Here is a 23577-nt window from a genome sequence, read left to right as displayed (position 1 = left end):
AATAATGGATGGTCACTTGGACCATTATTACTTAATAATGACAACATATTTTTAATCGTAATTCTAATTCAAAGTTCCAAAGCTAAGACGTTCTGATTACATAAAATAATACGTCTAAAATTATAGACTTTAATAATATGTGAAATTTATAATGTAAAAATGTTTTTAAACGTGAAAATTCCATCTAAATCTGAGTACAATAATGAACTTCACAAAATTGATTAATACACAACGACTCACATTCCTAACAATAATTGAAGCTGACAGGGTAAAACGAAATAGGTTTTGATTGACAGAATTTGTAACAGATGCCTAGAATTTTATAATTAGGCGTCTATCTGGTTACAACAATACGAGTTTAATTAATAAAGTCATTAAGACGGAATGTTCTTTACAGCTTTCATCCTAAAGTTACGTTTTACAATATGTGCCTTCATTTGCAAGCGACAGAATAACTTCTTGAATGAGTAAACCACATTCGTAGAAGTCCAATTATTTGAATAATTACAGTTGGTGATTAATACCATATATTTTATTCGTACCATTTTCACTAATTCAAGTCTTTCCCATTACTACAATGAATACCATAGTTTGTTAAAATACATCGTCATTTGTTTTATTTTGTAATAGTGTCTGCTAATTAGTCTCCCAGCGTGGCCATGAGGTTCTAGGCGCTTCAGTCTGGAACCGCGTGACCGCTACTATCGCAGGTTCGAATCCTGCCTCGGCCATGGATGTGTGTGATGTCCTTAGGTTAGTTAGGTTTAAGTAGTTCTAAGTTCTAGGAGACTGATAACCTCAAATGTTAAGTCCCATAGTGCTCAGAGCCATTTGAACCAACTAGTCTCATATTTAGTGTCATTTTTATGAAATTCATGAATCACCACAATACCTATCATTTTAAAATGAGGTATTGTACTACACGATGTCAGGGAATTGAAGTTTTCATTAAGTATTTATATATTGGGTACATTACAAGCTGAAGGCCTGAATTACAAGTGAGGAAGGGAGTTACACATTAACAAATAGTAAGACATTTTCTTCTAAATAATCAAAAACTGTAACGAGCTATAGTAATGGCTGAAGACCTTATTAAGAAAGAATATGCAAATTATTTGTCGGCTGAAAGCCACAAGCGGTGTTACAAGCAATTAACGGCCTGAATTACAGGTGAGGAAGGCACTTGCACCTTATGACATTATGGTAAATTTTAAACAATTGTAACATCTTGACCAAGTAAGACGGAGTGATCCACAAGCAGTGCTCCCTGGATCGACCTGAGGAAGGTGACTACAGCTGTGTAAGCGGTGAGACAGGCAGCCAAGAGTAATGTTCACCTAAGGAGGGCAACTTAAACTAGAGACGGTCTAAACGGCAATCAACGTTCTTAGCAAATCCACCTAACGCCAGATAACCGGTACAACGATGGAATAATTCAGGCGAGAGCAAAGTGACAGACAGCACTGCGTCTCCAGAATCTAGTGTTTAAAACACCAAAAGGCAGAAGGAACCACTGTAAACCCAGGTAGATAACGAAAACAATTATCCATACCCCAATCAAGGAAGCTGTCAAATTACACGCCATGCCGGAGAGCATCGGCAAGACGAGGAAAAGTACACTGCTGCAAAATATGCCAACCTCCAGGGCAGGTAACTGGGACGTTACCGCCCACTAGGCAGTAATATACCGGACAGCATCAGCAAGACGAAGAGAAGAACACTGCTGCAAAATACGCTAACTTCCAGGGCACGTAACTGGGGCGTTACCGGCCACTAGGCAGTAATATACCGCTGGTTGCACTTCAGCAATAATAGCACTAAATCCAAACTAACATTAAGCAGTAGAAGGCGGCTAATAGCTTCTGCCAACCTGACAGACTCCACTTGTTGCGGCTGGTCTCACCGACCCTGGGAGCAGCAACATGCAGACAACAGCAAATCACAAACAGTAGAGGTTTCACTACCGGACACGGTTCACTCAACTTCAAACGTCCTGGGTTCGGTCGTCGGCTACAGCCCCTCGATGCGACAGTGCCTGCACGCAGCCAGCAGTCCCTGCTTGCCCCCTTCGCTGCAGACCACCTCGCTGCTCCGTCCAAAGCTGAACTGCCTGACACACACGACGACCCGGAAATACTAGCCGTCATAATGGGGCTCTGGACATCAAAATCAGATTCAAATGGTTCAAATGGCTCTGAGCAGTACGGAACTTAACATCTGAGGTCATCAGTCCCCTAGAACTTAGAACTACTTAAACCTAACTAACCTAAGGACATCACACACATTCATGCCCGAGGCAGGACTCGAACCTGCGACCCTAGCAGTCCCGCGGTTCCGGACTGCGCGCCTAGAACCACTTGACAACCGCGGCCGGCTTCAAAATCAGAGATCAGGCCGCATGGTAAGAGGCTAAGAAAGACAACATCACAAAAATAGAAGAAATTGTGGGAGCACCTGTCAGGAATAAGGGTGAGATAAGGAGGAGGGGTGAAGATTTATGGCAGGAGTTATGGGAGACGGACGAAACTGGCAGAAGGGCTTTTCAGTTCTTACCAAATGTAGGGGAGAGATTGGGATTGAAATATTTTGCGCCGACTCGGGGATTGTTCCACTTCCTCAGTGGTCATAGCCCCTATCCGACATATATATGTCGGTTTGGGAAGAGGGCGACGCCTGCGTGTGACTGTGGCGCATCGGAGGGTACTCCTGACCATGTGGATGTAGCAGTCGCACCACGACAGCAACTGCCGAGTAACAATACTTACGACCTACTGAGACAAGAAGAGACTTTTCAAACACTGAATACATTAGCCAACGAGGTATCACGAAAAGTATTGACAATATTCTTGAGACTTTCGTGACTGCCGGCCGGAGTGGCCGTGCGGTTCTGGGCGCTACAGTCTGGAGCCGAGCGACCGCTCCGGTCGCAGGTTCGAATCCTGCCTCGGGCATGGATGTGTGTGATGTTCTTAGGTTAGTTAGGTTTAACTAGTTCTAAGTTCTAGGCAAGTGATGACCTCAGGAGTTAAGTCGCGTAGTCCTCAGAGCCATTTGAACTTTCGTGACTAGTTGCTGATCACCAATTGTGTCCAGCGGCCGGATCCCGTACCGCCTGTTCGTGGATAGGTCGACTAAACAGTTGGAATCCGCCTCGTGCAGGTCTAGGGGGACTGGGGTGATCTGTTTCACGGATTTGACACATGTACCGGATATGACGTAGATTAGCTAGTAGTTTAGTAGTATAGAATAGGATATTAAACCAGGAACCTGCAGCGACAATAAACTCCTTATTTACTAAGATGTTATCTGTTCTTTCGGACATGCCATCGGTGACCAAGCAGTTCTTTAGAATGAAATTACAATGAAATGAACACCCTTAGCTGCTTACAGGTGTTGACATACGTTGGCGCGGCACAATACGTTGAGAATGTGGGTTTCGCGGAAGACGTGCCAGAGATGAATCCCTGCAGTCGCGCTATCCTCTGTGTTCTCGGTGGCTCAGATGGATAGAGCGTCTGCCATGTAAGCAGGAGATCCCGGGTTCGAGTCCCGGTCGGGGCACACATTTTCATCTGTCCCCGTTGACGTATGTCAACGCCTGTAAGCAGCTAAGGGTGTTCATTTCATTGTAATAAACTCCTTGCCTGAATTGTGTCAGGCGCACGCTCATCGGGTTTAGCTCGATGAACCAGCCACTCAAGTAGGTTTACACTAACACTGGCACACATGTAACGCTGCAGGCAGTTAACACCAATCACCAGTAGTCAGTAGAAAGAAATGTTTACATTAGAAATAGTCTGCCCATTAACACAAGTAATACTGTCTGTAGTCTTGCAAATTAATATGAAGTAGCTGCAATTGTAAATAACATTGCAGAGTATTAGGACCCACTAATCATTAAGGTGGTGGGTTACTCTTGTATAATTATAATGATTGGAAATAAAGATTTTTTTTTTAAAATACTAGCCGCACCACACTACTGGCTATCGATAACCGCTGCTGCTGCCACTCGCGGACAAACAATACTCACAAACAGAGTGTTGGCATTAACACAAGAAGGAAACGAGACGCCACGACCGCTATTACAAGACGCCAAGGTATGAACGGCAAGAACGCGAGCCGCACACGGCTCAATCGACATTCACCATTTGTGGGCGAGGAAGCTACGTGGTTCTTCTCGGAAGGCAGCTTTTGAAATGGGAGCAGTAAATGCAATTTGGTTCTAAACTGTTTGGTAGTATTACTCTACAGAAGTTTGTCATGAAATCGAGCCAGCGCTTTCTTTTCCACATGACGTCCTGAAAGCCTCGCATCGCCAAAGAAGACGAAGAAAATATTCCACAAACGATTGGAGAACAGCTGTCAACATGAGTAAATTAGAAGTAGATGTCTTCCGACCAGTGAACCAAGTCAGGCAGCTGGACCTTATGGGATACCAGTTCGATTTTACCCAGAGTACCCGAAGGAACTTGCCCCCCCTCCCCCCCCCCCCCTCCCATCCTACTTGCAGCGGTGTACCGTAGGTCTCTAGGAAAGCGTAGCGTTCTAAAGGATTGGAAAAGGGCACAGGTCATCCCCGTTTTCAAGAAGGGACGTCGAACGGATGTGCAGAACTATAGACCGATATCTATAACGTCGATCAGTTGTAGAATTTTGGAACACGTATTATGTTCGAGTATAATGACTTTTCTGGAGACTAGAAATCTACTCTGTAGGAATCAGCATAGGTTTCGAAAAAGAGGATCGTGTGAAAACCAGCTCGCGCTATTCGTCCACGAGACTCTGAAGGCCACAGACGCGGTTTCTCAGGTAGATGCCGTGTTTCTTGACTTCCGCAAGCGTTTGATACAGTTTCCCCACAGTCTTAATGAACAAAGTAAGAGCATATATGGACTATCAGGCTAATTGTGTGATTGGATTGAAGAGTTCCTAGATAACAGAACACAGCATGTCATTCTCAATGGAGAGAAGTCTTCCGAAGTAAGAGTGATTTCAGGTGTGCCGTAGGGGAGTGTCGTAGGACCGTTGCTATTCACAATATATATAAATGACCTTGTGGATGACATCGGAAGTTCAATGAGGCTTTTTCGGATGATGTGGTATATCGAGAGGTTGTAACAATGGAAAATTGTACTGAAATGCAGGAGGATCTGCAGCGAATTGACGCATGGTACAGGGAATGGCAATTCAATCTCAATGTAGACAAGTGCAATGTGCTGCGAATACATAGAAAGAAAGATCCCTTATCATTTAGTTACAATATAGCAAGTCAGCAACTGGAAGCAGTTAATTCCATAAATTATCTGGGAGTAGGCATTAGGAGTGATTTAAAATGAAATCACCATATAAAATTAATCGTCGGTAAAGCAGATGCCAGACTGAGATTCATTGGAAGAATCCTAAGGAAATGCAATCCGAAAACAAAGGAAGTAGGTTACAGTACACTTGTTCGCCCACTGCTTGAATACTGCTCACCGGTGTGGGATCCTTACCAGATACGATTGATAGAAGAGATAGAGAAGATCCAACGGAGATCAGCGTGCTTCGTTACAGGATCATTTAGTAATCACGAAACCGTTACGGAGATGATAGATAAACTCCAGTGGAGGACTCTGCAGGAGAGACGCTCTGTAGCTCGGTACGGGCTTTTGTTGAAGTCTCGAGAACATACCTTCGCCGAGGAGTCAAGCAGTATATTGCTCCCTCCTACGTATATCTCGCGAAGAGACCATGAGGATAAAATCAGAGAGATTAGAGCCCACACAGAGGCATACCGACAGTCTTTCTTTCCAAGAATAATACGAGACTGGAATAAAAGGGAGAACCGATAGAGGTACTCAAGGTACCCTCCGCCACACGCCGTCGGGTGGCTTGCGGGGTGTGGATGTAGATGTAGAAGTCTTGTGGTCCAGAGTGTGTACCAATTAGGTTCATTTCAAAGTGTGCTGATGCATTAGCTCCATACTTAACAATCATATACAACCACTCGCTTGACGAAAGATTCGTACCGGAAGACTAGAAAAGTTGCAAAGATCACAGCAGTATTCAAGAAAGGTAGCAGAGAAATCCGCTACATTACAGGCCCATATCATTAACGTCGATATGAAGCAGCGTCTTGGAACATATATTGTGTTTGAACTGTATGAGTTACCTCGAAAAGAACGGTCTATTGAAATACTGTCAACATTGATTTAAAAAACATTGTTCTCGTGAAAAAACAACTAGCTCTTCACTCACACGGAGTGTCGAAAGCTATTGACAAGGGATTTAAAATTGATTCCGTGTTTCTAGATTTCCAGAAAGGTTTTGACACTGTTCAAATGGTTCAAATGGCTTTGAGCACTAAGGGACTTAACGTCTTAGGTCAACAGTCCCCTAGAACGTAGAACTACTTAAACCTAACTAACCTAAGGACATCACACACATCCATGACCGAGGCAGGGTCCGAACCTGTAACCCTAACAGTCGTCCGATTTCGGACTGAAGCGCCTAGAACCGCTCGGCCACACCTGCCGGCTTTGACACTGTACCACACAAGTTGGTTGTAGTGATATTGCGTGCTTATGGAATATCGTCTCAGTTATGAGAATGGTTTCGTGATTTTCTGTCAGAGAGGTCACAGTTCGTAGTAATTGACGGAAAGTCATCGAGTAAAACTCAAGTGATTTCTGGCGTTCCCCAAGGTAATGTTATAGGACGTTTGCTGTTCCTTATCTATATAAACGATTTTGGTGACAATCTGAGCAGCCGTCTTAGTTTGTATGCAGATGATGCTGCCGTTCATGGTCTACTAAAGTCATCAGAACATCAAAACAAATTGCTAAACGATTTAGAAAAGATATTTGTATGGTGCAAAAACTGGTAATTGATCCTAAATAATGAAAGGTGTGAGGTTATCCACACGAGTGCCAAAAGGAATCCGTTTTATTTCGGTTACAAGATAAAATCAGTCAAATCTAAACGCCGTAAGTTCTACTAAATACGTAGGAATTGCAATTAAAAACAGGAAAGAACACACAGAAAATGTTGCGGGAAAGACAGAACAGAAAATGTAACAGATATACTAAAGAGACTTTGGGCATCACTCACCTTTTGCAGTATTGCTGCGCGGTCTGGGATCCTTACCAGATAGGATCTATGGAGGGAATCTAGAAGTTTCAAAGAAGAGCGGCACGTTTTGTATTATCGAGAAACAGGGGAGAAAGTGTCACAGACAAGATGCACGATCTGGGATGGACATTATTACAACAAAGGCCTTTTTCGTCGCGACGAAATCTTCTCACGAAATTTGAATCACTAACTTTCTTCTCAGAATGCGAAAATACTTTGTTAACGCCGACCTATATTGGCAGAAACGATCATAATAATAAAATAAGGGAAATCAGAGCTCGAACGGAAAGATACAAGCCTTCGTTTCTTCCGCGCACTGTTCAGAATGTTGAAAGTTGTGAGAATTCCTAAGGGATCAAACTGCTGAGGCCATCAGTCCCTAGACTTACACACTACTTTATCTAACTTGTCTTAAGAACAAAATACACACCCATGCCCGAGGGAGGACTCGAACCTTCCAAGGGAGGCCGCGCAATCGGCGACATGGCGCCTCAAACAGGCGCTGTTCGAGATTGGAATCATAGAGAATTATTGTGAAGGTGGTTCAATGAACCCTGTGCCAAACACTTAAATGTGATTTCCAGAGTAACCATGCAGATATAAATGTAAACCAAAGCAGTCTGGTAGGTACAGTATTTCTTTTCCGAAAAGTACACTACTGGCCATTAAAATTGCTACACCACGAAGATGACGTGCTACAGACGCGAAATTTAATCGACAGGAAGAAGATGCTGCGATATGCAAATGATTAGCTTTTCGGAGCATTCACACAAGGTTGGCGCCGGTGGCGACACCTACAACGAGCTGACATGAGAAAGTTTCTAACCGATTTCTCATACACAAACAGCAGTTGACCGGCGTTGCCAGGTGAAACGTTGTTGTGATGCCTCGTGTAAGGAGGAGAAATGCGTACCGTCACGTTTCCGACTTTGATAAAGGTCGGATTGTAGCCTATCGCGATTGGGGTTTATCGTATCGCGACGTTGCTGCTCGCGTTGGTCGAGATCCAATGACTGTTAGCAGAATATGGAATCGGTGGGTTCAGGAGGGTAATCAATTAATAACCGAATATCACACATTACAGTTCAGGCTCAGTGGTTTGATATTACATTTATAAATGTTCATGCACCCACAGAAGATAAGGAAGACGACGTGAAAGAAGAATTTTATAGTCAACTGGAACAGACATATAATTCAATAAGTAGACATAACGTAACAATAGTGTTAGGAGACTTTAATGCCAAAGTAGGAAAAGAAGAAATCTACAAACCAACCATTGGGAATTACAGCTTACATGATGAAAGTTCAGAGAATGGTGTGCGACTCATAAACTTTGCAATGGCAAATGGTCTCACATTAAGCAGCACAAAATTCCAACACAAACGCATTCATTTAGGGACATGGATATCACTAGATGCAAAAGTAGTGAGCCAGATTGACCATGTCGCCATCCAAAGACGATTTCAAAACAATATTAAAGACGTTAGAACTTTTAGGGGAGCAGATTGTGAGACAGATCATATGTTAATCATAGCTCAAATGAAAATAAAGCTAAAAAAGAAACAAAGTACAAATAGGGTTGAAATTAAAAGGTACGACGTAGAAAATCTGGCAGAAGAAAAAATAAAAGAAAACTTTAGGAAAGAAATGGAAATTAACCTATCGGAATCTAGACTGACACATAGTGACCAGCAAGACGTGGAAAGTAGATGGAGACACCTCAGAAACAGTATTCAAGATGTAGCTTCCAAAACTATAGGTAAAAGAAAACGAACTAACAAAATCTGGTTTAATATAAAGTGCCAAGAAAGAGTACTGGAGAGGCAAAATGCGAGGAAGGCATGGTTACAAGACATGGACAATATTACACTAAAGGAGAGATACTATAAAATCCGCAAGGAAACAACGAACTCTAAGACAAGAGAAGAGAAAACACTACAACAACATGGTAAGAGAAGCGGAGGATGATTTCAAGCATCACAGAGCAAGGCAGATGTACCAGAATATAAAAAAGTCCTTGGGAAAATTCACTAAAAGGGAACAGTTTATAAAGGACCATAATGGGAAAATACTTACAAACAAGAATGACATACAAGAAACATGGAAGGCATACTTTACACAGCTGCTCAACTGCAATGATCCACAATATTACTTTACATTTGAAGAACCAGATACAGTTGATATACAAGTCACCACACCATCAGTAAATGAAATAAGACAAACAATAAATAAATTAAAGAACAACAAGGCCTGTGGGGAAGACCAGGTATATGCTGAGCTTTTAAAAAATGGAGGACCACAATTGGAAATAGAACTACATTCCTTAATTGAAACAATTTGGGAGACAGAAAACATACCGGCCGATTGGAAAACTGCAATTATATGCCCCATCTTTAAGAAGAATGATCCCCTTGTCTGTGATAACTACAGAGGAATTGCCCTACTCGATGTCACGTATAAAATTTTGTCGATGTGTATACTACACAGACTGATTCCCATAACCGAAGAACTGATTGGGGACTACCAATGTGGTTTCCGCACTAACAGATCCACTTTGGATCACTTATTCACATTGAGACAAATAAATGAGAAGGCATGGGAATTTAACGTAGATATCCATATTCTATTTATAGACTTCAAGAAGGCCTATGATAGCATACACCGACAGACACTCTTAAACACCATGAAAGAATTTGAAATAGCATTAAAATTAATCAAATTAGTTAAAATGTGTTTGGAAGAAACCATATGCAAAGTTAAGACACCTGCAGGAGAGACTGAAAATTTTAAGGTGTACACTGGACTGAGACAAGGGGATGCCATCTCACCTATTCTATTTAATATTATCTTAGAGAAGATTGATAGAGAATTCACCAAAACTAATCCACAAGCGATCCAACTGCAGGGACAGAACATTACTAGACTTGCTTATGCAGATGATGTAGCCTTAATAAGCACTTCAAAAGCTGAATTAATCAGGATGATGCAAAATTATTACAAAATAGCTGAGAAAGCTGGACTTCATGTGAATGAAGAAAAGACAGAATATCTAGTCATAAGTAAAAAACTCCAAAAGAATACACCACTGACCGTAAATGGTCTCACTTTCAAGGCAGTTGACCACTTCAAGTACTTAGGGAGTCTTTTTAGCAGAGACAATAGAGCAGAAATAGAAATAGACGCCCGTCTAGCAGCAGCTAATAGAACTTTTTACAGCTGTATCAAAATTTTAAGGATGAGATCACTTAGTACTGAATTCAAAATCCGTTTTTATAAGTCAACTATTGTACCAGTAGCATTATATGGATGTGAAGCTATTACATTCAGGAAAAAGATGAAGAAAAACTATTGATATTTGAAAGAAAAATATTTGGACCAATCTTCGATGAAAATGTCATGGAGTGGAGGATAAGGAAAAATGAAGAACTACGGGAGCTGTGCAACATAGTACCATCGTGGAAATGTTAAAGAAGAGAAGACTGAACTGGGCTGGTCATGTAGCAAGGATGCCGGAGAACAGACTACCCAAAATAGCATCCACTAAGAAATTAGAAGGAAAGAGAAGAAGAGGAAGACCTCGAATTAGGTGGATGGAGAATATCCGGGAAGATGCAGCTAGGATGGGCATCAACTCTGATTGGACAACAATTTCCCTGGATAGAAATAATTGGAAGAGGCTCGTAGAGCAGGTGTATGGTCGATAAGGCCTTAGCCACGTGTAAATTAAAGTAAAGGGTTCGGGAGGGTAATACGGAACGCCGTGCTGGATCCCAAAGGCCTCATATCACTAGCAGTCGAGATGACAGGCATCTTATCCGCACGGCTGTAACGGATCGTGCAGCCACGTCTCGATCCCTGAGTCAACAGATGGAGACGTTTGCAAGACAACAACCATCTGCACGAACAGTTCGACGACGTTTGCGGCAGCATTGATTATGAGCTCGGAATCCATAGCTGCGGTTACCCTTGACGCTGCATCACAGACAGGATCGCCTGCGAACGTGGGTGTACGAATGACAAAAAGTCATTTTTTCGCATGAATCCATGTTCTGTGTACAGCATCATGATGGTCGCATCAGTATTTGGCGACATCGCGATGAACGCAAATTGGAAGCGTGTATTCGTCATCGCCATACTGGCGTGTCACCCGGCGTGATGGTATGGGGTGCCATTGGTTCCACGTCTCTGTCACTTCTTGTCCACACTGACGTCACTTTGAACAGTGGACGTTACATTTCAGATGCGTTACGACCCGTGGCGCTACCCTTCATTCGATCCCTGCGAAACCCTACATTTCAACAGGATAATGCACGACCGCATGTTGCAGGTCCTGTACGGGCCGTTCTGGATACAGAAAATGTTCGACTGCTGCTCTGGCCAGCACATTCTCCAGATGTCTCACCAACTGAAAACGTCTGGTCAATGGTGGCCGAGCAACTGGTTCGTCACAATACGCCAGGCACTACTCTTGATGAACTGTGGTATCGTGTTGAAGCTGCATGGGTCAGTTGTACCTGCACACGCCACCCAAGCTCTGTTTGACTCATTGGCCAGGCGTATCAAGGCCGTCATTACGGCCAGAGCTGGTTGTTCTGGGTAGTGATTTCTCAGGATCTATGCACCCAAACTGCGTGAAAATGTAATCAGATGTCAGTTCTAGTTTAATATATTTGTCCAATGAATACCCGTTTATCATCTGCATTTCTTCTTGGTGTAGCAATTTTACATCTACGCATTCTGGCTAAAGAACGATTATACGAGGTATCGCATGATATTTTTGACTACATTGATGATTTTCTAGTAGGAAAGCCACAGCATGTTACCTTCGTTGCAGAGTTATCGACAGTTGTAGGAATAACTTCAGACGTGCGCCAGGGAAGTTTAATGGCATCCTTGCTGACCATTTTGTGTATTAATCAAGTGTCAGAGATTATTAATGTTAACATCGGACGTTCTGCCGCTGTCTGACCTATCAACAATAATGATGGAAACTGAGGAAATAAATTAGAATTTGTACCATGACCAGGACCTGAACCTGGGCCCACTTGCTTAATAGGCAGGAATGCTAGCCATTACACCACTGCAGCACTATAGCTAACATTGCTGCACGGACTAGTAAGCAAGGGGACCCGGGTTCAACTCCTGACTGTGGCACAAATTTTAATTCTTTTCTTCAGCTTCCATCAATATCGTAGATAAAGATAAGACTCACATGTCTCAATCCAAATTTAAGATCTAGATATGCGCGAAAATGTATTGTCTGAAGACGGTTGCACAAATACACTATATGATTGAAAGTATTTGGGCAGCTATCAGTGCTCATTAATACGGGGTGCGCCCACCCTTCGCGTTTATTTTGGTTGAACAATCATATACAACCGTTCGCTCGACGGAAGTTCCGTACCCAAAGACTGGGAAGTTGCACAGGTCACACCAATATTCAAGAAAGGTAGTAGGAGTAATCCACTAAATCACAGGCCCATATCGGTAACGTCGATATGCAGCAGGATTTTAAAACATATATTGTGTTCGAACGTTATGAATTACCTCGAAGAAAACGGTCTATTGACACACAGTCAACATGGGTTTAGAAAACATCGTTCCTGTGAAACGCATCTAGCTCTTTATTCACATTGAGTGCTATTGACAAGCGATTTCAGATCGATTCTGTATTTATGGATTTCCAGACGGCTTTTGACACTGTACCACACAAGCGGCTCGTAGGGAAATTGCTTGGTTATGGAATATCGTCTCAGTTATGTGACTGGATTTGTGATTTCCTGTCAGAGAGGTCACAGTTCGACAAACCAACCGACCGACCGACAGACCGACAAACCAACAGACCAGGCGACCGACAAACCAACCGACCGACAGACAAACCAACCGACCGACCGACAAACCAACCGACCTACAGATGTTTCCACCACTTCAGGCTCCACCCACGAACAAAAATGAAATACACCTTGGATCGTTTTGTAAAAACAATGTGATAAAGGGAACGATATAATATTTTTTTTATTTTATTTTTTAATCATCTATGGGGCTATCAACAGCAGCCAGATGGTGTAGTGTCCAGGTCGTCTGCTCGTTCAGCAAGGGTTAAACATCCTATAATTACCGTTCATACCTCTCGTCAGTCAATCCTGTGCTGTATCTTTAATCTCTCCTCACACATGGTACGCACCAATGGCCTGGAGAGTGCATATCGAACGACTCCAAGTAATTCGCAACGAAGCCTTGCGCCTTCAAACCGTATAGTTACTTAAATAGAGTCAAAAAATGTAACAAATCTGAGACGCCCTCACTTAAAAAAGTATGACAACACCATACCTTTAACCCACAGTGTGGCGTTATGACGAGTAACAGGGTAGTATGTGACGTCAGTATGGATCCGTTCGGTGGGCTCTACGGACTGAGGCGTCCATGGCAACAACGCCAACCTGTGACGTGTGAGGAGTCGGCAAACCAAACTGTGCATGTCGGTGCCGACAGCGGCGCATCTGGGCAAGAGAGGTTTCTTGGCAAGATGCATACAGGGTGAGTCACCTAACGTTACCGCTGGATATATTTCGTAAACCACATCAAATACTGACGAACCGATTCCACAGACCGAACGTGAGGAGAGGGGCTAGTGTAATTGTTTAATACAAACCATACAAAAATGCACGGAAGTATGTTTTTTAATGGAACCCCGTTAGTTTCCTTAGTACATCTGAACATATAAACAAATACGTAATCATGGCCGTTTGTTGCATTGTAAAATGTTAATTACATCCGGAGATATTGTAACCTAAAGTTGACGCTTGAGTACCACTCCCCCGCTGTTCGATCGTGTGTATCGGAGAGCACCGAATTACGCAGGGATCCAAAGGGAACGGTGATGGACCTTAGGTACAGAAGAGACTGGAACAGCACATTACGTCCACATGCTAACACCTTTTTATTGGTCTTTTTCACTGATGCACATGTACATTATCATGAGGGGTGAGATACACGTGCACACGTGGTTTCCGTTTTCAATTACGGAGTGGAATAGAGTGTGTCCCGACATGTCAGGCCAATAGATGTTCAACGTGGTGGCCATCATTTGCTGCACACAATTGCAATCTCTGGCGTAATGAATGTCGTACATGCCGCAGTACATCTGGTGTAATGTCGCCGCAGGCTGCCACAGTACGTTGTTTCATATCCTCTGGGGTTGTAGGCACATCACGGTACACATTCTCCTTTAACGTACCCCACAGGAAGAAGTCCAGAGGTGTAAGATCAGGAGAACGGGCTGGTCAATTTATGCGTCCTCCACGTCCTATGAAACGCCCGTCGAAAGTGTACCTCACCCCTCATGGTAATGTACATAATGTACATGTGCGTCAGTGAAAAAGACCAATAAAAAGGTGTTAGCATGCGGACGTAATGTGCCTTTCCAGTCTCTTCTGTACCTAAGGTCCAACACCGTTCCCTTTGGACCCCTACGTAATTCGGTGCTCTCCGATACACACGATCGAACAGCGGAGGAGTGGTACTCAAGCGTTAACTTTAGGTTACAATATCTCCGGATGTAATTAACATTTTACAATGCAACAAACGGCAATGATTACGTATTTGTTTATATGTTCAGATGTACTAACGAAACTAACGGGGTTCCATTTAAAAAAAACGTAGGTTTGTGTTAAGAAACATACTTCCGTGGATTTTTGTATTGTTTGTATTAAACAATTACACTAGCCCCTCTCCTCACGTTCGGTCTGTGGAATCGGTTCGACAGTATTTGATGTGGTTTACGAAATATATCCAGCGGTAACGTTAGATGACTTACCTTGTATAGTCTAAACGTTGTCGGGTGGGTTGCCCCTAAACCAAAGGTAAAGTACCTTGACTCTGGCGCTGCAGATTACAGAATATCGAATCAAAACACCTTTCAGCTGTCTACATTTCCAATTGTTATTTTATTGGGCAACCAGTGGGCAGCCATCTTCAGGCTCAATAAAATAACAATTGGAAATTTAGACAGCTGAAAGGTGATTTGATTCGACATTCTGTTCTGAACAGCCGAGGTCCCGCAATCATCTGTATAAAGATGGACATGTGGAGGCAGCAGATTAAGGGCGAATAAAAATTTTTTCTATCTAACCAGTAATTTCCTCCCCCTCCCATTCTTCACAGAACTCCCATGTATAACTCGTCGAATCCCCTGAGCTATGTCCCGTGCAATGATTTAAATATGCAGGAGCATTCAGTGACACATGTGGATACTATCTGCATGATGTGTTGCCAATAGAATTAACAGCAAAGAAGAACTGAGTGAGAACGTCGTTTTATTGCATGAACAGCTGAAACACAGTAAGCGATGAACTTTTTCCCTTTCATTATTCAAGTTGGAGCGTCAGTTTCGAAAATGTATCAGATTTTGTCTTAAGTTTGTTGGAAGTCTCTAAGTGCTCTTATTCCGAAATACTAGATTAATATAATTCTGGTAAACTGCGTGCCTTGAGTTACACTGCATGGAGATTTCTACTTTAACTTCTTCACTTTTTTTTTTAAGCTACTGCCTTTATCCCACAGTGTGCGCAGGGTCGGCAGGGTTAAGTACGGATTTGGCATGGTTAATTGTAAGCGGTGGCCGGATGCCCTTCCTGCTGCCACCCCATACCCCCCAGGACGGAATTAGAGTACCCTAGCTGTCTGTATCTAGTGTAAATCGTGAAATTGCGTGAATGTGGTTCAAATGTCTGCGAGTCGTGTAACTGAGACTGGACTTGTGGACCAGCCCGGTATTCACCTAGCGGGATGTGGAAAACCGCCTAAAAACCACATCCAGGGTGGCCGGCACACCGGCCGTCGTTGTTAATGCGCCAGGCGGAGACGATCCGGGGCCGGCGCGCCTACCCGAGTCCAGGGTGCAGTGCATTAGCGCTCTAGGCTATCATGGCGGGTTTTTAACTTCTTCACCCTCCTGTCATAAAAATAATTAGCAGGAAATTTTTCTATTCATATCTTCCAGCAAACTATTAATCTACGACAACACAAATGAAAATATTTTTTCGTTATTCAGTAAGGCATAAATAGAGTCCTACATACGTGAACCTCACGTCTCACTTGTCGCGAGAAAGTATTAGTCTTTGCTTTGTACTTTCTTTTCCCCTTCCTATACTAAAAAAGATTTTATTCAGCAGTATATACATTTTATTTGAAATGGTAATCTAGATATGCTAACGTACGCACTAAATAGGGTTCTAAATCTCAATATTTTTGAAATATACGATTTAAATATAGATTTTTGTTGATCCTCTAAAAAAAAATTCGTAAATGCAAGACAATAATAATCATACAGTACAATAATTCCTGACAAGGAATGATTTGCTTTTCGGTACATTTTATAATAAACTTCAAAACAAATATTTTTCTTAGTACATTGATATATTCAACGTTTGGCGCACATGTCCCTTCCCTTGGAATTGCTGTCAGTTTTCCTGCATTTTGAGGCATTCCTTGCCTCAACAAATTTTGGTAGCTGGTCAACATTGTAAAACCTAACTTCTGAAACTGGCCGCAGTACAGTTCTTCTTGGGCTTTTATTCACATATTCTGTATCATCTACATCTTTGCTGTCAGAAGAATTCAATGTGCAAGGATGATTTCTATTCTTAACTGCTGGCTCCGTATCTTCAGGTCCTTATTGTTTACCGATTAGATTCATCAAGTTCAGCAGGTCATTCTTCAGTCAAAGACGAGAGTTCGTCATCTCAATCAGACGTTGCTGTCATTAAGGATAGTTCGTAACTGCTCATCAGTCAATATTACATGCATTTCTGCAGAGCGTAGAAAGAACGTTTATTTCAGTATTCCGTTATAAAGACCAAACTGAAATTAGCAAATACGCATATGACCCAAGGTTAGGACTGCCATTTGTCCCGATATTTCGGGACCTACATCTACATTTATACTCCGCAAGCCACCCAACGGTGTGTGGCGGAGGGCACTTTACGTGCCACTGTGATTACCTCCCTTTTCTGTTCCAGTCGCGTATGGTTCGCGGGAAGAACGACTGCCGGAAAGCCTCTTTGCGCGCTTGAATCTCTCTAATTTTACATTCGTGAACTCCTCGGGAGGTATAAATAGGGGGAAGCAATATATTCGATACCTCATCCAGAAACGCACCCTCTCGAAAACTGGCGAGCAAGCTACACCGCGATGCAGAGCGCCTCTCTTGCAGAGTCTGCCACTTGAGTTTGCTAAACATCTCCGTAACGCTATCACGGTTACCAAATAAACCTGTGACGAAACGCGCCGCTCTTCTTTGGATCTTCTCTATCTCCTCCGTCAACCCGATCTGGTACGGATCCCACACTGATGAGCAATACTCAAGTATAGGTCGAACGAGTGTTTTGTAAGCCACCTCCTTTGTTGATGGACTACATTTTCTAAGGACTCTCCCAATGAATCTCAACCTGGTACCCGCCTTACCAACAATTAATTTTATATGAACATTCCACTTCAAATCGTTCCGCACGCATACTCCCAGATATTTTACAGAAGGAACTGCTACCAGTGTTTGTTCCGCTATCATATACAATAAAGGATCCTTCTTTCTATGTATTCGCAATACATTAAATTTGTCTACGTTAAGGGTCAGTTGCCACTCCCTGCACCAAGTGCCTATCCGCTGCCGATCTGCCTGCATTTCGCTGTAATTTTCTAATGCTGCAACTTCTCTGTATACTACACCATCATCTGCGAAAAGCAGCATGGAACTTCCGACACTATCTACCAGGTCATTTATATATATTGTGAAAAGCAATGGTCCCATAACACTCCCCTGTGACGCGCCAGAGGTTACTTTAACGTCTGTACACGTCTCTCCATTAAGAACAACGTGCTGTGTTCTGTTTGCTAAAATCTCTTCAATCCAGCCACACAGCTGATCTGATATTCCGCCGGCTCTTCCTTTATCAGGCGACAGTGCGGAAGTGTATCGAACGCCTCCCGGAAGTCAAGGAAAATAGCATCTACCTGGTAGCCCGTATGTAATATTTTCTGGGTCTCATGAACAAATAAAGCGAGTTGGGTCTCACACGATCGGTGTTTCCGGAATCCATGTTGATTCCTAGAGAGTAGATTCTGGGTTTCCAGAAACGACATGATACGCGAGCAAGAAACATGTTCTAAAATTCTACAACAGATCGACGTCAGAGATATAGGTCTATAATTTGCGCATCTGCTCGTCGACCCTTCTTGAAGCCTGGGACTACCTGTTCTCTTTTCCAATCATTTGGAACCTTACGTTCCCCTAGAGACTTGCAGTACACGGCTGGTAGAAGGCGGGGGGGGGGCAAGTTCTTTCGCGGACCGTGACCGATATGGACCTTCTTGACCGACATCCCGACAAGAGCCAATTTTGTCTCATTTTCAAAATGCTATTGCGAGCTTGGTTCATATACTGAAGTAATGCTATCTTTTAGCGCAAGATGTTAATGTAGCCTTAGTTTTATATGTGTCGATATGTTTATGTTAACAAGGACGTCTCACAAATGGCATTGCATATGGCGTATCCTGTATCGACGATGCAAGAACTTTCTAGATCAAGCGCTATCATTCGAGAAAACTGCTAAAATTATGGGAGTATCTGTTTTTTATTCCCGCACACAACGCCACTGTGGAAAGAGTATTTCCGCTGATGTTGGCCCAGTGGACTAATGAAAGAAATTGACTGCTGCTAAGGACTGTAAAAACAACCTTTCAGTGCCAGTTTAACTACAAGCTGACTTGCATGATGTTTTATAAATATGTTAAAGGGGAAAAAAAACTTTCTGAAAAAGGTGAAATCTTCTGAAAAATATGGCGTACCAACTACTTTTGCCGCAACAAGTTCCATGTAAATGTGTTCTAAATAGAAAGTAATTGTATGAAATAAATTTTTTAGTTCATTTCTACATCCCCATCTCAGAATTTCCCGACGAGGTCACAGCTGCATATTCAACCCTACCTAAAGTCGACGTACAAAGACCTTCAGAAAGTGGGCTATTTTAAAAGTGTCGAACAAAATTCGCACAAATATGGACTAATTCTCAACTTCTAGAGTAGTCAGCGAGCGTTAAGTAAAAAACAGATTCTCACTGTAGTATTTAGACATAATAATTATTTACATAGCAAATGTTGATGGTGTTAGGACAGCAACCAGCCATAAACTTACTTTCAGTTCCTTTATTCAAAGCATATCGTTACCGGTTTCGAATCGTTGTGATTCATCCTCAGACGGTATACACGCATTCTTTATGACATGTGGTGTGTGTTTTTTTTCACAGATTAATTGTCCTAAAATATAAATAATACATAATTATAAACACGCCACACACAGATGGTTGCGTTATAGATGTTCGTTGCATGTGACTTACGTGAAACGTCGATTTAGAGTGTTTTTTTTCATAACATTCGCCCAACAGATGTAAAAGCATTCCCACTGCATCCTTGAATGGTATGAAAACAAACACTCGAAACCGACATTTCACGTAAGTCACATGCAACGAACATATATAACGCAACCATCTGTGTGTGGCGTGTTTAAAATTATAGAATTATTTATATTTTAAGACAATTAATCAGCAAAAAAAAAAAAAAAAAAAACCACACCACATGTCATAAAGAAAGCGTGTAAACCGACTGAGGATGAATCACAACGATTCGAAACCGGTAGCGGTATCCTTTGAATAAAGGAACTGAAAGTAAATTTGTGGCTGGTTGCTGTCCTAACACCATCAACATTTGTCTTCAAACAACAGCCACGGTCTCCATCACGTCATCATATGACAAAATTGCATATTTACATAGTTTTCCGATTTGTGGAAGTAACCATTTTCTGCTTATGACAATGTCTAAGCTAATACACGAATGGTTCCTTGTAAGGTGTTGGATCCTGATTTTAAAACTAGGAACTACAAGGTCCACACTCGCGGACCGTCGGTCTATATGCGGAAAAATACGCCTGTTTAAGGAGAAAAAAAACTGAACGAAGGTTCACATGTGTGGAACCGATGGAAGGAAGTACTTAAATAGACTTATTTTGCCAAACCTTTAACTTAGGATTGTACTTTTTGATAAGCAGATTATATCAGCACTTGTTTGTCAATAATTATTTGAAATTTGAATAGGAAAAACTTAATTTGTGATCTGAGGAAAATTCCGTAATGGATTTTCGTCCGAATTTTCATAGCGAAATGGACAAACAGGGTGTCAAATTGATCAGCAAAAAAAAAGGTTTAAATGTCTGAAAGCAATCAGGCGGACTTGAGTGCTACTGCCATTCTGGAGCAGCAGTAGATGGAGGGAAGGGGATAGGGGGGCGGAGGAACAGTAGATGACTGAATATAGTAGTTGCCTAGCGACGGGCAGATTAACACAAAATGAGAAAACGTGGAGGGTGGCATCAAAAGAGTCTAAAGATTGACGACTTTTTACCAGAAGTGCGCAAAGGCTATCGGAATGTTTCATTCCTGGCGAAATACAGGTAGCGAAAATTTTTGCTAGTACCTGGATTCGAACCTGCTGCCCCCAGATCCACAATGATGTCTGCTTCTTGTCTTAGCAGCCTGTGCTACGGAATTGGTATGCTGTATAGAGACTAAAATAAACGAGACGATGTTTTTTATTTTGGCGAGTTATGGAGACCGCGTATCGATAATCTGTGTGTCGAGGTGTACACAATCTGATATCCATGTTTTACCGCGAACGCAATCTGTATTACGAAGAATTTAGTGCAGAAATGTGGCGTGGAATGTTGCGAGCATGAATATCTAGCAGAAACAATCTACATTTCTAGCATTCTACTGATATTTCAGTGCAAGATAGCTTGAAAATACGACGGCCAGGACAGTAAATTACCGGGCTTTACCCAATATACTTCTTGTAAATCAACATTTCTCACCCTCTTCCTGATTGATATTTTAAGAAGTCCGACTTTCCGCTGCTTCGAACATGTTACTTTCATCCAAATTATTTCCTGACATCTTCACCTATAACTGTCAAAGAAAAAAACGTATAGTTTTTTAATGCTTTGTCCGATACAAGTCGAATTTACAGCTGTGGTGTCCCTAGTGGTATCTACATCTACATCTCCAAGATTACTCTGAAATTCACGATTAAGTGCCTAGGAGAGGGTTCATCGAACCACCTACAAGCTATTTCTCTACCGTGCACTCTCGAATAGCAAGCGGAAAAAACGAACACTTAAATCTTTCGGTGTGAGTTATGATTTCTCTTATTTAATTATGTTAATCATTTCTCCCGATGTAGGTGGGCGCCAACAAATTTTTTTACACCCTGAAGGACAAAATTGGTGAGTGCAACGAAAAAAGGCCGTTGTTGTAATCACTACCACCCCACTTTGCATATCAAATCCGTTTCACTTTCTCCCCTCTTTCGCGATAAAACAAAACAAGCTGCCCTTCTTTCGACATTTTCAATGTCCTCCGTCAATCCTAACTGATGCGGATCCCACACCGAGCAGCAGCATTCTACAAGAGGATGGACAGGGGTAGTTAAGCAATCTCTTCAGTAGATCTCTTGCATTTTTTAATTGTTGTATCAATAAATCGCAATCTTTGATTTGCTTTCCCCGTAACATTATCTGTGTGATCGTTTCAATTTAAGTTATTCGTACCTGTAATTTCTAAGTATTTAGTTGAATTGAGTGGCTTTAGACTTGTGTGATCTGTTGTGTAACGGAAATTTAGTGGGTTTCTTTTAGTAACTATGTTGATTACTTCACAGTTCTCATGATTTGGGGTCAACTGCCACACTTTTCATCATACAGATATTATATAAATCGTTTTGCAACTTTTTTGGCCATCTGATGATTTTATAAGACAGTGAATGACAGTATTATCTGGAAACAATCTAAGAGGGCTGCTCAGATTGTTTCCTAAACCGTTTATGTAGATGAGGAACAGCAGAAGGTTTATAACACTTCCTTGGGGAGGTTCAAATGTGTGTGAAATCTTATGGGACTTAACTGCTGAGGTCATCAGTCCCTAAGCTTACACTCTACTTAACCTAAATTATCCTAAGGACGAACACACACACACCCATGCCAGAGGGAGGACTCGAACCTCCGCCGGGAGCATCCGTACAGTCTATGACTGTAGCGCCACAGACCGCTCGGCTAATCCGGCGCGGCTCACTTCCTTGGGGAACGCCATAAATTACTTCCGTTTTACTCTATGAGTTTCGGTCAGTTAACGCGAACTGTGACCTTTCTGACGGGAAATGACGACTTCAGTCACACAACCGAGGTGATGGTGCATAGGCACGCAATTTGAGAAGTCGTTTGTGGGGAACGGTGCCAAAAGCCTTCTGGAAATCTTAAAATATTGAATCAGTTAGACCCTTTATGTCATCAGCACTCATTACTTCGTGAGAATAAAGAGTTAGTTGTATTCACAAGAACGAGACTTGTTGAATCCGTGTTGGCTGTTACACAATAAATCGGTTTCTTCGACGTAATTCATGATGTTCGAACACGATATATGTTCCAAAATTCTACTTCAAATCGACGTTAGCGGTATGGGTCTGTAATTCAGCGGATTAGTCCTGTTTGCTTTCTTGGGTATTGTTGTGACTTGTGCAAATTTCCAGTCTTTAGGAACGGATCTTTCGACGAGGGAGTGGTTGTACACTCCTGGAAATGGAAAAAAGAACACATTGACACCGGTGTGTCAGACCCACCATACTTGCTCCGGACACTGCGAGAGGGCTGTACAAGCAATGATCACACGCACGGCACAGCGGACACACCAGGAACCGCGGTGTTGGCCGTCGAATGGCGCTAGCTGCGCAGCATTTGTGCACCGCCGCTGTCAGTGTCAGCCAGTTTGCCGTGGCATACGGAGCTCCATCGCAGTCTTTAACACTGGTAGCATGCCGCGACAGCGTGGACGTGAACCGTATGTGCAGTTGACGGACTTTGAGCGAGGGCGTATAGTGGGCATACGGGAGGCCGGGTGGACGTACCGCCGAATTGCTCAACACGTGGGGCGTGAGGTCTCCACAGTACATCGATGTTGTCGCCAGTGGTCGGCGGAAGGTGCACGTGCCCGTCGACCTGGGACCGGACCGCAACGACGCACGGATGCACGCCAAGACAGTAGGATCCTACGCAGTGCCGTAGGGGACCGCACCGCCACTTCCCAGCAAATTAGGGACACTGTTGCTCCTGGGGTATCGGCGAGGACCATTCGCAACCGTCTCCATGAAGCTGGGCTACGGTCCCGCACACCGTTAGGCCGTCTTCCGCTCACGCCCCAACATCGTGCAGCCCGCCTCCAGTGGTGTCGCGACAGGCGTGAATGGAGGGACGAATGGAGACGTGTCGTCTTCAGCGATGAGAGTCGCTTCTGCCTTGGTGCCAATGATGGTCGTATGCGTGTTTGGCGCCGTGCAGGTGAGCGCCACAATCAGGACTGCATACGACCGAGG

The 23577-nt window shown here is 42.8% G+C and overlaps 1 non-coding gene across 1 annotated transcript; it reads left to right on the top strand.

Moving 5' to 3' along the window:
• The first annotated feature begins 3486 nt into the window (after positions 1-3486).
• Trnat-ugu lies at positions 3487-3561 on the top strand. The gene has a single exon. It is a non-coding gene; the product is annotated as a tRNA-Thr (tRNA).
• Positions 3562-23577: the final 20016 nt, after the last annotated feature.

The sequence above is a fragment of the Schistocerca americana genome, chromosome 10 (genome assembly GCF_021461395.2).
Source record: "Schistocerca americana isolate TAMUIC-IGC-003095 chromosome 10, iqSchAmer2.1, whole genome shotgun sequence".
Taxonomy (NCBI): domain Eukaryota; kingdom Metazoa; phylum Arthropoda; class Insecta; order Orthoptera; family Acrididae; genus Schistocerca; species Schistocerca americana.
Note: the sequence above shows the minus strand (reverse complement) of the source record. Positions and strands in the feature narration are given on the sequence as shown.